This window comes from Phocoena phocoena, chromosome 9, assembly GCF_963924675.1.
Source record: "Phocoena phocoena chromosome 9, mPhoPho1.1, whole genome shotgun sequence".
Taxonomy (NCBI): Eukaryota; Metazoa; Chordata; class Mammalia; order Artiodactyla; family Phocoenidae; genus Phocoena; species Phocoena phocoena.
In genome coordinates, this window is record NC_089227.1 from 57,075,863 (window position 1) to 57,088,387 (window position 12,525).

Here is a 12,525-nt window from a genome sequence, read left to right on the forward strand (position 1 = left end):
TATTGAAAATTTACAAGTGTACTTCCTTAGCTCAACTTCACTATTTTAACCCTCGGTGGGGGATGGAAAGGAAGGGAGAAGTCACACAGACTCTGAAAAGGCTAATAATTTTACTTCAATTGCTCTTGTCTTTTGGAATTTACTATAATCCACATATACTCTTCTCTGAGGAAAGACACCTACATTGATTTAAATTTGTAACAGTCATGATAAGGAAATATTTTTCACCATTTGGATTCTTCAGTGCCAATAAGGCACTAAGTTTGCTGCTGGTGGTGGTGAAGGGCAGAAATGTAAAAAAAGACCTTTTCTCTGTACCTCTACAGTTCAGTGATATTTTACGTTCATAACATAAGCCTATGTAAGATCTGAATCATAGGAATTTGAATAAATTATGTGAAGTTTAGCTTCAGCATTAACAGAATTTTAATCTATTATATTCTTTGAAAATCAATTGTTGACATAGAGCTAGTCTCAATCACATAAATACTTTAATAGCCAGAACATTCTATTTCTTAATTGCCTATTAGAGTTTATATTAGTAATTAAATGTTCCCTGAAAGTTTGGTAGTTGATACTTCAGTAAAATTCCTCCTCTTCTCTACCATTTTAATGTATTTCTTGAGATGCTGCTTCTGAGATTATCACTCTTCTTGTACCACAATGCTTGGGATTCTTCTCTGATGAACCACAGAATTTATCAAAGCCTTTTATGCAGCTCCTGATTGCTAAGATTCCAAATAGTATTAAACATCAAGCACTCTGAAGTTTCACTGATAAAAATGCACCAAAACGTAAGCAAATTAATTATTTTTACTATCCTAAGATAACAAAAGGACAAAACAATCAGATCTTCCTTTCTGCTTATCCTTGGTATCCAAGCTCTCTGTTTTGAATGACTCTCTCAGCACACCCACAAGTGAAGACAAAGTTGTCTCTAAGAGCTGTTGAGAGTAAATCAAAGATATCTTTTCTTCCTAAGACCTCTCCTGAAACAAATGTAAAATGGTTCTTGTTCTGAGAATGAAGACTAACTAATCACCCAGAGAGAAGCAGTTTGGTTCCCATGTGTCTGTGAGAATTGGGAAGTGCCAGCAGTGGTCAGGGAGGATGGGACAAGAGGTCTTATGGAGGGGTGCTACTCAGCAACATCCAATCTTGAGAACTCAGAATTGTAATGTCCTGCACTTTGCACTGTAGGCATATTAATTTCTACAGTTACTCCATATAATTGTTGTCTCACAAGACTTAAATTGTAAACTAAATATATTAGTTTCCTACTGCTGCTGTAACAAATTACCACAAATTTAGTGTCTTAAAGCAACACAAATTTATTCTCTTATAGGTCTGGAGGTCATAAACTGTAAGTCAGTTTCTCTGGGCTAAAGTCAAGGTGTCAGCAGGACTGGCTCCTTCCGTAGGCTCTGAGGTAGAATCTGTTTCCTTGACTTATCAGCTTCTAGTGGCCAACTATATTCCTTGGCTTGTGGCCCCTTCCTTCATCTTTAAAGCACATCACTTCAACTTCTGCTTCTCTCTCTCCTGTATCCATTTTATAGACCTTTGTGATCACACTGGGCCCACATTGATAATCCAGGATAAGCTCCTCATCTCAAAATCCTTAATTTAATCACATTTACAAAGTCCCTTTTGTCATATAAAGACACAGTCACAGGTTCCTGGACCAAAGGCACTGGACATACGTGGGGACGATTATTCAGCCTACCACACTAGGCTAGCAGTGTCTGAACTGATGATGAGGCTATGGCGGTGAGCTGGATTCTCCCATATGTGTACTCTAAAGCCTTATCAACCGTACATGCATGGTTCTGAGTGTGCAAGGGGCAGACACTGGAACAGGCGTCTTCTATCCTCGTAATTCATGGTAAATAAACAATGGGATAAGAGGAGCTATGCAGCAAAATACAGCATATTTGAGCTTAAATGAAACTCAGGTCATAAACAGAATATTTTATAATGTAGTACAATTATTGGAGAGTATAGGCCAGAGACAGGATGAAGTTTTAAATAAGTGGTGTTTTAATCACAATGTCTCCTAAAGGAAGAAACTAATCTAAGGAGAAAGATGAGGTGTAGCTCTGATTATTTGAAGGATTAAATAAGATAATTTATGTAACACCCTAAGCATAGTGTCTAACTTAGTAAACGCTCAAAAATGTTAATTATTATGATTTCTTCCAGTACTCTAAGATTAAAACTGTTTTCTTTCCCTTAGCTTGCAATGATGAATCCGCATATAATTCTTTCCTTGTCAGATAACCACTTGCATTACTACCCCCAAAGAGGGTGCTGACAGTGAGCTGAAGGAAATCTCAGAAGACAAGAATCCCCAGCAGACTACCAGCACAGTCTCTGACATGCTTTTCTTTCCTAAATTGACCTTGTTTTCCCAGGTTAAAGTTGAGTATCCAGGCATTAGCTACTACTTGGAAAAGTGCTGAGTGGCTGATGTGTTTTGTCAGCGTTGTCCAAGGCCAGCCGGAGAATGTCGGTGGCTCCTTCCTTTCCACTTGCATTTGGCAAAGACTTACATTGTGATGCTTAGAATGGTGGAAAGTGATGCAAATGCATAGTTCTTTCTATGCGTGTCATATCATACACCCACTTAAAATGCCGTCTTCCCAACAGTTTGTTCAGCTAGTAGAAACAGCAATGAAAATCACAAAAGGAAACCATCATCTATCTGAAGGGAAGTCTAGTTGTGGCAGGCAAATTTAAGAAACAATCTGTTCCCTATTCTCCCCCTAACTGACCTGTAAAAGTTTAAATGGTACGTATTCCCCATCTGTAAAAAGGGGGTAGTCATAATTATCAAATAAAAACTGCATAAAAGATACATCTTTATTAACAAACAGTAAATAATGGGTGATTTCCCTTTGGGAGTCCTACTTTTGTCCTGACCCGACACAGTTTAAGTTCATCACTGGGCGTGATTGACTTGACTTTCTCCTTCTCCCCTCACCATTTTGAACCCCAAAAAGTCTTTGACCTTAACTATCCACTTTCATTTTTTTAAACCTTGTGACACTTTCCAGCAAAGGCAGGAAGAAGCAACAATCTCTCACTTTCGTTCTTCCAAAATCCTTTTTTCCTCTCTCAGAAGACACCTCTGCCTCCCTATAATCCTATAGCCTAGTCCTTTGATGCTCTGGTTTGCCTCCAGAGCATTGCTTCTCACCCTTGGTTTTAATCTGATGTGTTTTGGGGGGTTTATTTATTTATGGTTGCATTGGGTCTTCGTTGTTGTGCGTGGGCTTTCTCTAGTTGCAGCGAGCGGTGGCTACTCTTGGTTGCGTTGCACAGGCTTCTCAATGCGGTGGCTTCTCTTGTTGCAGATCACGGGCTGTAGAGCACAGGCTCAGTAGTTGTGGAGCACGGGTTTAGTTGTTCCGCGGCATGTGGGTTCTTCCCGGACCAGGACTCGAACCCCTGTCTCCTGCATTGGCAGACGGATTCTTAACCACTGCACCACCAGGGAAGCCCAATCTGACATGTTTTTATGTCAGATAGAATACAGGCAGAATGAGGTGTTTTGTTTTGTTAAACCCCATTGTGAAATGCTCCTAAAATATTTTATAAGTAAGACTAGATGTTTTATCCTCTAAATGGTGTTGAGTGAAACATCTAAATATCCACATCTGAATAAGCAAGAATTATAGAGTAGGTCAAAAAAACTAAGATTTGGTCTTCTTACTGAAAATAATGACTCCCTGTTATCTGAACAACTATCACTTGCAGATGGTCAATACAAAATATTCAGACTAAGGCTTAGATGAAAACCGTTAACTACAGAGCTAAGAAAAGGAAGGGGAGAGCAGGTCATAAAATAGTAAATAATTTTAAAAGTGAGAACTAGAACTACCTCTTTGAGGTTATCGATTCAGTGGAGATTTGGGACAAGGTAAACTGCCTCTCTATGAATTATTATCCTTTCAGAGAGTGATTACCATATTAAATAGGTTAACCACCTAACCCAAACTCAGATACAGAAGGATGAATCACAAAGGGGAAAAAATAAATATGTGTAAAAATGAAAAAAAAAAAATATATATATATATGAAAATGTCAAAGTTCAGGGTACAAGGGGGTGGGAGAATTAATAAGTAACACAAACACAAAAGGAAAAGGTAAGGGGGACAATATTTATTATGTCAGTTTAAAGACAAAGACCTATTAATATTTCCTGCCCAAGGCTTTAAAATTATTCTCACTCTCCTATAATCTTCTAGCCTCAGACAATAAGATTATATGCATGCCACAACTAAGAAGTCCGAATGCCGCAACTAAAGATCCTGTATGCCACAACTAAAACCCGGCGCAGCCTAAATAAATAAATCAATAAATATTTTTTTAAAAAGATCACATGTACACTTACAATCATCCAGTGAGACAACTGGGTTACATATACCATTTTCCTGTTTCCTCCAGGGCTTCCTAGCACTGCTTGAAATCTAATAGGAGCAGAATGTTATGAAGGGGAATGAGTCTGTACAGTCCACTTCAGACTTAATTTCATACAGTATATTTAAAATGCTCTTATAATTTACTTGAATATCTATGTCCTCTAGGTAATAAAGAGAATGCTTAATATGTAGAGACTAAAGAACAGAAAGGGAACTAGCACCCCCGGCCGTGACCCCGATGGAGTCAACAACCTGCGAGGCAAATCATTAATATTTCCCTGGCCCTGCACAGACAACTTCACATTGAATAATTTTTCTTTTATGTATATTACAAAACAATGCACATATAAACGTGGTTTCTTAAATAAAATGGCTACCATAGCTGTATGAATGTAGCCTAGTATTCAAAGTCAGGCCCCCATACACAGTCCCAATCTTTTTTATCCAACCATATCTCTCAGCACTTGCTTATAAAAATTCTCTACTCCAATCAGACTAGCATACTCCCTGTCCCCATGCACATTCCCATCTCACTTGCCTCAGGTAACCTGGAAAATAAATGGAATGTCATCCTATCTCAAGCTGTTAGAATCAGATATCATAAAACCTTGGCAGTGGATGTGGTTTTTTAGGCCATTTGGTCTTATTTTCTAATCTATGGTGTTCCCAAAAGTGAGCCAACCTAAACCCGAACACCTATTTTTTCTGCTTTTTCATCCTAAACTTTATTGTCTTGCAAATTATCTTCAGAAGTAAAGAAATCAAAAGGAACTTGGAGCTTTGTGTTGAAGAATTACTGGTTAACTATGCTAATAGATGGAATTAAGGGGAGTGGGTACATCTGCGTTGCAATGAGCACACCTAGTGCCCAGATCTTGGTTTCTAATGCTATTCTCCAATAAAAGGAACCAGGGCTCCTTGGAGAAATGGCTGATTCTAAGACTGGGTCAGGCACTATACAAGATGAGCCTAGAGTGTCTTACAGAAAGTAAGGAAGTGCTGAAAAAAAAAGTCGTAATGATTGGGTATGTCAGAGGGCCACAGGAGCCAATAGCCAAAGCTAGAACAATTTGAGCAACAAAATAAATAAAGTACCATTGGATTTTAACACCCAAAATAAAATAAATATCCATGAGTCCTTATTAATACAGATAAATAATTAAATGAGAATAGACAGATCTCATGATTAAAAGAACTGCCAATAATTTATGTAAATACTGCACCCTCAAAGAAGCATAATTCCCCACTCCTTAGTGTGGGCTGTACATAGTGACTTCCTTCCAGGGAATACACCATGGAAAGGAGGATAAAGAGTGTAACTTTGTACTACAGAAACCTGACAAGTACTACCTCGGCCAGGTGATGAGGGCTGTAATTAACAGTGGTAAGTCAGGTTGATAGTTTATACCCTTCATATGATGTGATGAAAACGGCACCTTACCTCTGTGGTCTTCCTCCCCAAAACACATAACCCCAGTCTAATCAGGAGAATAACATCAAGGACTAATCCCAATTGAGGTACTTTCTACAAAATACCTCACGACCACTCCTCAAAGCTGTCAAGATCATCAGAAACGAAGAAAAAGGAAGTCTGAGAAGCTGTCACAGCCAAGAGGTGTCTAAGGAGGAGACATGACTAAATGTAATATGCTATCCTGGATGGGATCCTGGAATGGCAAAAGGATATTATGAAAATTCTAAGGAAATCTGAATAAAGTATGGACCTTTGTTAATAATAATCTATCAATATGCATTCATTAATTGTGACAAATGACAAATGTACCAAATTGATGTAAGATGCTACGTGCCGGGTACGTGGCAATTCTGTACTATCTTTGCAATTTTTCTATAAATCTAAATCATTCTCAAAACTTTATTTAAAAAATATAGCAGAGGGGCTTCCCTGGTGGCGCAGTGGTTGAGAGACCGCCTGCCGATGCAGGGGACACAGGTTTGTGCCCCGGTCTGGGAAGATCCCACATGCCGCGGAGTGGCTGGGCCCATAAGCCATGGCCACTGAGCCTGCGTGTCCGGAGCCTGTGCTCCGCGACGGGAGAGGCCACAACAATGAGAGGCCCGTGGGCAGTGGGATGGAAAAGAAAAAGAGGATGGAAGTATGGGACCATCAGGGAGGGGCCTGAATCTAGTTGGAAAAGATAGGGTTCCCACTTGCAGAGTAATGTGGGTTCATCTGGGATCCTTCTATAAGTGATTCTTGCACTCCTCCCCATTCCACGCCCAGCCTACTTACATCTTGGTCCTGGTCTCACTCCCAAGAGGACACTACTCATAAACAGGCTACCCTGTGGTTTTAAGGAAAGACAGAGCAAGGGGAAAGTGTTAAGACGCAGCAGAAATATACTGAAAGCTCTCCCTTCCTTCCTTTCTTCCTTCCTTCCTTCCTTCCTCCCTCCCTCCCTCCCTTCATCTTGTCTCCTTCCTGTCTTCTCTTGGGGCCGGATAAGGTAAAATAATCACTCTGAATATTGCAGACGTGAATTAGTCAGAGTTTAACCAGGTAAATAAGCCAACAGGGGTATTTGAAGCAGAGGAAATGGGTAACGTAAGTGACAGAAGAGCTGAAATGCGAACTGGAGACAGTGAGACTACCCAAGATAAGCAAAAGCAGGAAGCCCTGCATGACCACCCCTAACCCTAGGAGGCCAAGGGAGGAGGCAGTTACTGGAGCCTGGGGACTGGGGCCACCTCACAGAAGCTAGCGCCATAGCTGACAAGACTTGCTGCCCGAGGCAGAGGGAAGAGAGAAATAGGGTGGCTTCTTCCTTCCTCTTGCCCTTCAGTCTCCCACTCTCACTCAGAAGCCAGAGGAGCACAGCCTGCACAAGTCTGCCAAGCAGAGAAAGGATGGAGACCGATCTGAAGCCATCAGCTCTACACAATAAGCTACCTCTTTAGAGAGGCTATTTCTACTTTCTAAAACAGTTTCTACTATTTCTAGTTTGATGCACAATCGGGTCTGGGCAAAACCAGGAGATTGTTGAGGTTTTTTTACTTGGAATTTAAAAAACCTTTGTTACAAGCACCTATTGTGGTAAAACATGGATGATCATTCCCATTTCATAACTAGAAGGTTGAAATAGAGCTGTTTTATGAGATCTGAAAGAAGGTCAGTCACAGGGCTGGGGGAAAGACAGGATCTGTTTCATTTGCAACACCATTTTCTGTTGCTTCGCCTTTTCTCCCTTTTAATTATGCACAGGATCACTGGCAGAGTTGAAGCTAAAACTGGGAGCCTAGTGTCTTGTCCAAGAAAATGATTCTTCTGCCAAACTTAGCTTTGGAAAAGAGTGGTTTGATTGTTTCCTTTAAAGTCAGGATTTGCTCTAAATGAAGGTTCACACATCGTAAAACAAACAAAGAAACAGAAATTACAAACAGAGGAGCCAATACTTTGTAGTTTCTGCTAATGTTCAGTCACTTTGGAGGCAGGCAGCCAAGACTCAGATGGGAAGATGCCACCAATAAGCAGGTGGAAAGGAAGGAAAGAAAGGAGAAGAGGAAGGGAGGAAGGAAGGAAGGAAGGAAGGAAGAAAGAAAGAAAGAAAGAGAAAGAAAGAAAAGAAAAGAAAAAAAGACAGGAAAGAAAGAAAGAAAAACATTTAGCAACTTTTGAGAATATGTCTTGTCTTTCTAGGAGTCTTATAGCAACTTAAAGGGTACTTCTATTACCAAGAAAACCCTAGAAATTGAGCAGACCCCAGGGATTGCCACAGCCTTTCGTTCTACGTCTTGTGTTACTGGATCAGCTGGGTTCTGGCTGTCTCAGTGACACTCTGCGAATCCAGGAGGTTTGGAAACTCTTTAATTTGGGGTTGCAACTGCTCTTGTCTGCACGCACACTGAAAGTTTCACACAGGAGCCTTCTATACTCTCCTTGGGATCATGGGGAGCTGGACAAAGGGGAATTTGATTGTCCCAAGCACACAGGGACACTGTAAATCACAGTGCAGATTTGAAAGGCTATTAGATTCCTGGGGTGCTAAACCAGGGGGTGAGGAGTAACAGTGGTGGTGGTGGTAGAAACATAACCCCTGGGAAGACAGCATGTCTTACACTTCTAAGGGTTTCTTCCTGTGGTGGTAAATATCTATGTCTGAAAGAACTTAAAATGAAATTAACAGCAGTATTGCAACCCAAACCGTAATACTGATCTAGTATAACTCGAACTCTACTACCTCAAATTTAGTCTTCTCAAAACACTGTACTCAGAGCATAAGGTTTAGGGAGAAAATTATGATGAAAACTTAATAAGGAGATATTAATAAGCTTTATGTCTCTCAAGATAGTTTTCTTCAGTTTAATTTCAGAATCACTAAATACCAATGCAAGTTCCGTAAGACTTGAGCTCCACAGATGCGAACAGCAATCCTGCTGAGTACAAGCATTCATTCAAATTAAAGTGGAGTAAAGCATGCAGATTTTCCATCTTACGTACAGATGTGGATTCATTTCATTTCATCTAGGCAAAGGTAATTGATTACGTTTATCAATGTTACCATTATTGTTTTTTATGAAATTTATCCAACTGCATATCAATCACTTTAACAGTTTATTTTGTAAATTAAACTTAAACCAAAAGTAAAGTTGCCTTTGAACTTAAAAGCTTTACTAATAAAAGTCTTTTGAAGTGATATTAAAATCACTGCTTCATTATCTTTTTTTTCCTGGGGCACTTCCTAAAATGAATAACAGCCTCATTTGCATTTGCCAACAGGAAACTCTGCAAGCTTCACCAAGAGTAAAGCTTAGTTAGGTCAGTTGCTTACAAATATTTTAGAACAAGCATTACTTCAGCATTTCAATATTGGCTAAAACAGCTTTAATATTCAAGACAGGATGTAAGACGCTTAGCTGATCCAAATGCCAGTCTATGGATTTGAAAGACTAAAGATCACATCACTAGAAGGTTGACAGAAGTGACACTTTGCAAAGTGCCAATGATTTATGCCAATGTCTTGCTTGATGATACTGTTATAGACAGCACTGTCATTAAAAAGTCCCTGCTGACTTCCTTCTACATTTATGGTGCACAAATTATAGGTGAGCCCAAAGATCGAACCCTCCCTGCCTTTTAGATTTCAATGACCATGTATTTCTCATTTAGGTTAGTTATTGCATATAACCTCTGTTCTATCCGCTTCTTTATTTCATCTATAAACACTCAATGAGAAGGAAAGGATTTTTATTTATCCTGCTAAGAGATGTGAAAGTTATACACACATTCCTTTCATCTCTCACAACCATAAACCGGAAGGAATATTTTTCAAGTAACAGAAGTCTTTCACAATTTTCTCTTATTATGGAAAAAGACACCAAACACAGTTTTTAAAGATCATATTTGGAAGCAAAGCTCTGGAGTAAACTGTCAGGATTACTATGGCTTGACCTTTAGCAATGTGTATGATATTCCGTCACTGCATGGTGACTTGGGCATTTCGAAAACAGCTCTTAAAACAGCAAAGAGCAGATGAGATTATTTTCTTAAGTACTTAATTTTAAATATTTTCTGCTAAACTTCTGCTTCAAATATATAAATATTTATTGGGTAAATAGGAGTGAGTTTTTAGAAATACTCTGAAGGCAATTTTTAAGTGGCATTGTTCTAAAATTCTATTTATAGAGACCAGTCATTTTATCTAGTACTTGGAAAAAAATACTCCAAATTTTATTAACTAATCTCAATTTACTAAAGTGAATTCAAGATTAAAGGATTTCCTTTTGAGAAGGATTATAATAGATCTACAGCTTTTTCTCTGAAAAATCTCAGACCAGGCCAGAAACATTTATATGTGGTTAATTTGCTTGAAATGACTGCTTTAAGTTTCTTTATATCTTTACCTCAAAAGAAAATACATGACTTTGAAAATACAGTGTGAAAAGAGACTGGCCCAAAAGATTTAACCGCAACTCTATTAGTCAGAGTTTATAGTGTTGGCAGTGTTCTTTCCTTAGTACGCTATTAAATATAGACTTATACTAAATAGAGTTCATAAAATACTTTAAAGGCCAAATTTTTCTAAATGAAAACCATCAAAGATGAAATTTATTTGAAAATTAAAATTTATAAAACAAGAACTACCTTTTGATTTTTTGGAAAAATGCGATGGATAGAAAGCTCAATTTAAAGTAACCACATCACAGTATTAAATCAAGATGTACTTTTCAGAAAACCAACCACACTGAGAATTCAAATACACATTGCTTTCTGTTTTGCTGGAGGCCTCAGAGGCTGACAGCAAGGGAACAAAGGAAACAAAGCTTCAGCCAAAGGGACTGGAAATTTAAGGACAGCTCCAATCCCAATAGTTACCAGTGCCCAGTGGAAAGCTGAGACACCTGTCTAAGCTGGGTCATTGGCTATAAATATCAGAGGTAGGGCAGGTAGACCAGCATATTGTAGGGACTATGCAAGTGGGGACAAATGTCAAATGGCTGCTCCAAAATAAGTGTTATAAAAATGTTTAACTTTTAATTACTGCAGACATGTGAATTACAAATATAATGTACAAATAGTACATTCATATATCCTCCTTATTAAAAAATTAAACATAACAGATAAAGCTAAAACTTACTTCAACCCTCTGGATTCTCCAGACCTCTTTTTAAGTCTATTTACCTATTAGAAGTGACCTAAATGCCAAACAACATAGGAGGATGGCTAAACAGATTATGGTATATACATACCAGGAAGTACTATGCAACTTTAGAATGACATAGCTTTCTTTTGTTTGTTTTTTTGGGAAAACATGCCGCATGGCTTGCAGGATCTTAGTTCCCGCCACCAGGGATTGAACCCAGGCCACTGCAGTGAAAGCACCGAGTCCTAACTACTAGACCACCAGGGAATTCCCAACATAGAGTTTTTCCTGTACTAACATGGAAAGATCTCTAAGACATACTGCTGAGTCAAAAAACAAATTACAGAATGACGTATACTTTATGATATGATTTGTGTAAAATAAGTCATTTATGTAAAACAATAATAACACTCATCGTTGGGAAATCTTCTTGTGGATCCCAACACCTACGATTGCCCCCATCTTTGGCACATAATCATGGGCCAACTTGTGACTTGTTTTCTAGTGTCTTACACTATTAGTTAATTTTTCATTTGAGTATACTTGGAAAAACCCTCCACAGCATCAAGTATGCCCAAGAATAAGCACTCAGTGAATACTATTTAGACATATACCTTTATGCCTAATAAAACTGGAGATAAAGGGTGACAGCTATAATTCTTGTAAGTTTATTTTAATAGGCTTAGAATAATGTGAGATTCAGTGTTAACTGTTAATTCACCTTTTTAAATTATTTTTTCATCTTCTTTTAATAAGAGAAAATCAATTTTTTTATTTGTTTGTTTTACAACCTTCAGAGTTTTCATGAATAAGAAAGGCTGCTGGTCCATTTCCCACTTACTGATAATTAGTAACAATTTACAGTACTTAGTAAAAACTATTTTAGTGTCTTTTACTCATTTTATTCTCTGTGTTGCATATTCACTATGTGTCCTGGGAGAAAAGAGGGCCAGTTTAAAAAATTCTCAGACTGGTAATTTGTACCTCCTTATAAGTATTTGTCTATGGTTTAAAAGAAAACACACCCTTTCTTTTGTCTTAAAGTATAATTTCACTGTATCCATTAGGAAATGGCACCTGATCAAAGACAGAATCTGAATTAAATCATGGAGTGAGGTTTTTGCCTTAAAAAAAACTTACTACTTCTTCAAAACACCTCAGCTTTTTCCCTGTTACTGTAACAATCCAAACTTGTAATTATTCTTCTAACCTAAAGGAAAATAAGAGAATGATGTGCTTTGCATCTAAGTCTATAAAGCTTACAATCAATATGTTTCACACCGTAATAACTGCAGATAATCTGAAAACATGCAATGAAATGATTCACTTTAATCCAAAAGCATCATGGAAGGTTACCTTGTGTAAATTACCAAATTTTGGTTCTGTTAGATCAGAACTTAATGGATCATCTGCAAACAAATCTCCTCAAGCTTATATTTTCTCTGCCTTTCACACTGTATTACTTCACACGGAATAAAATCAAACCTTCTTAGTCTTAGTCG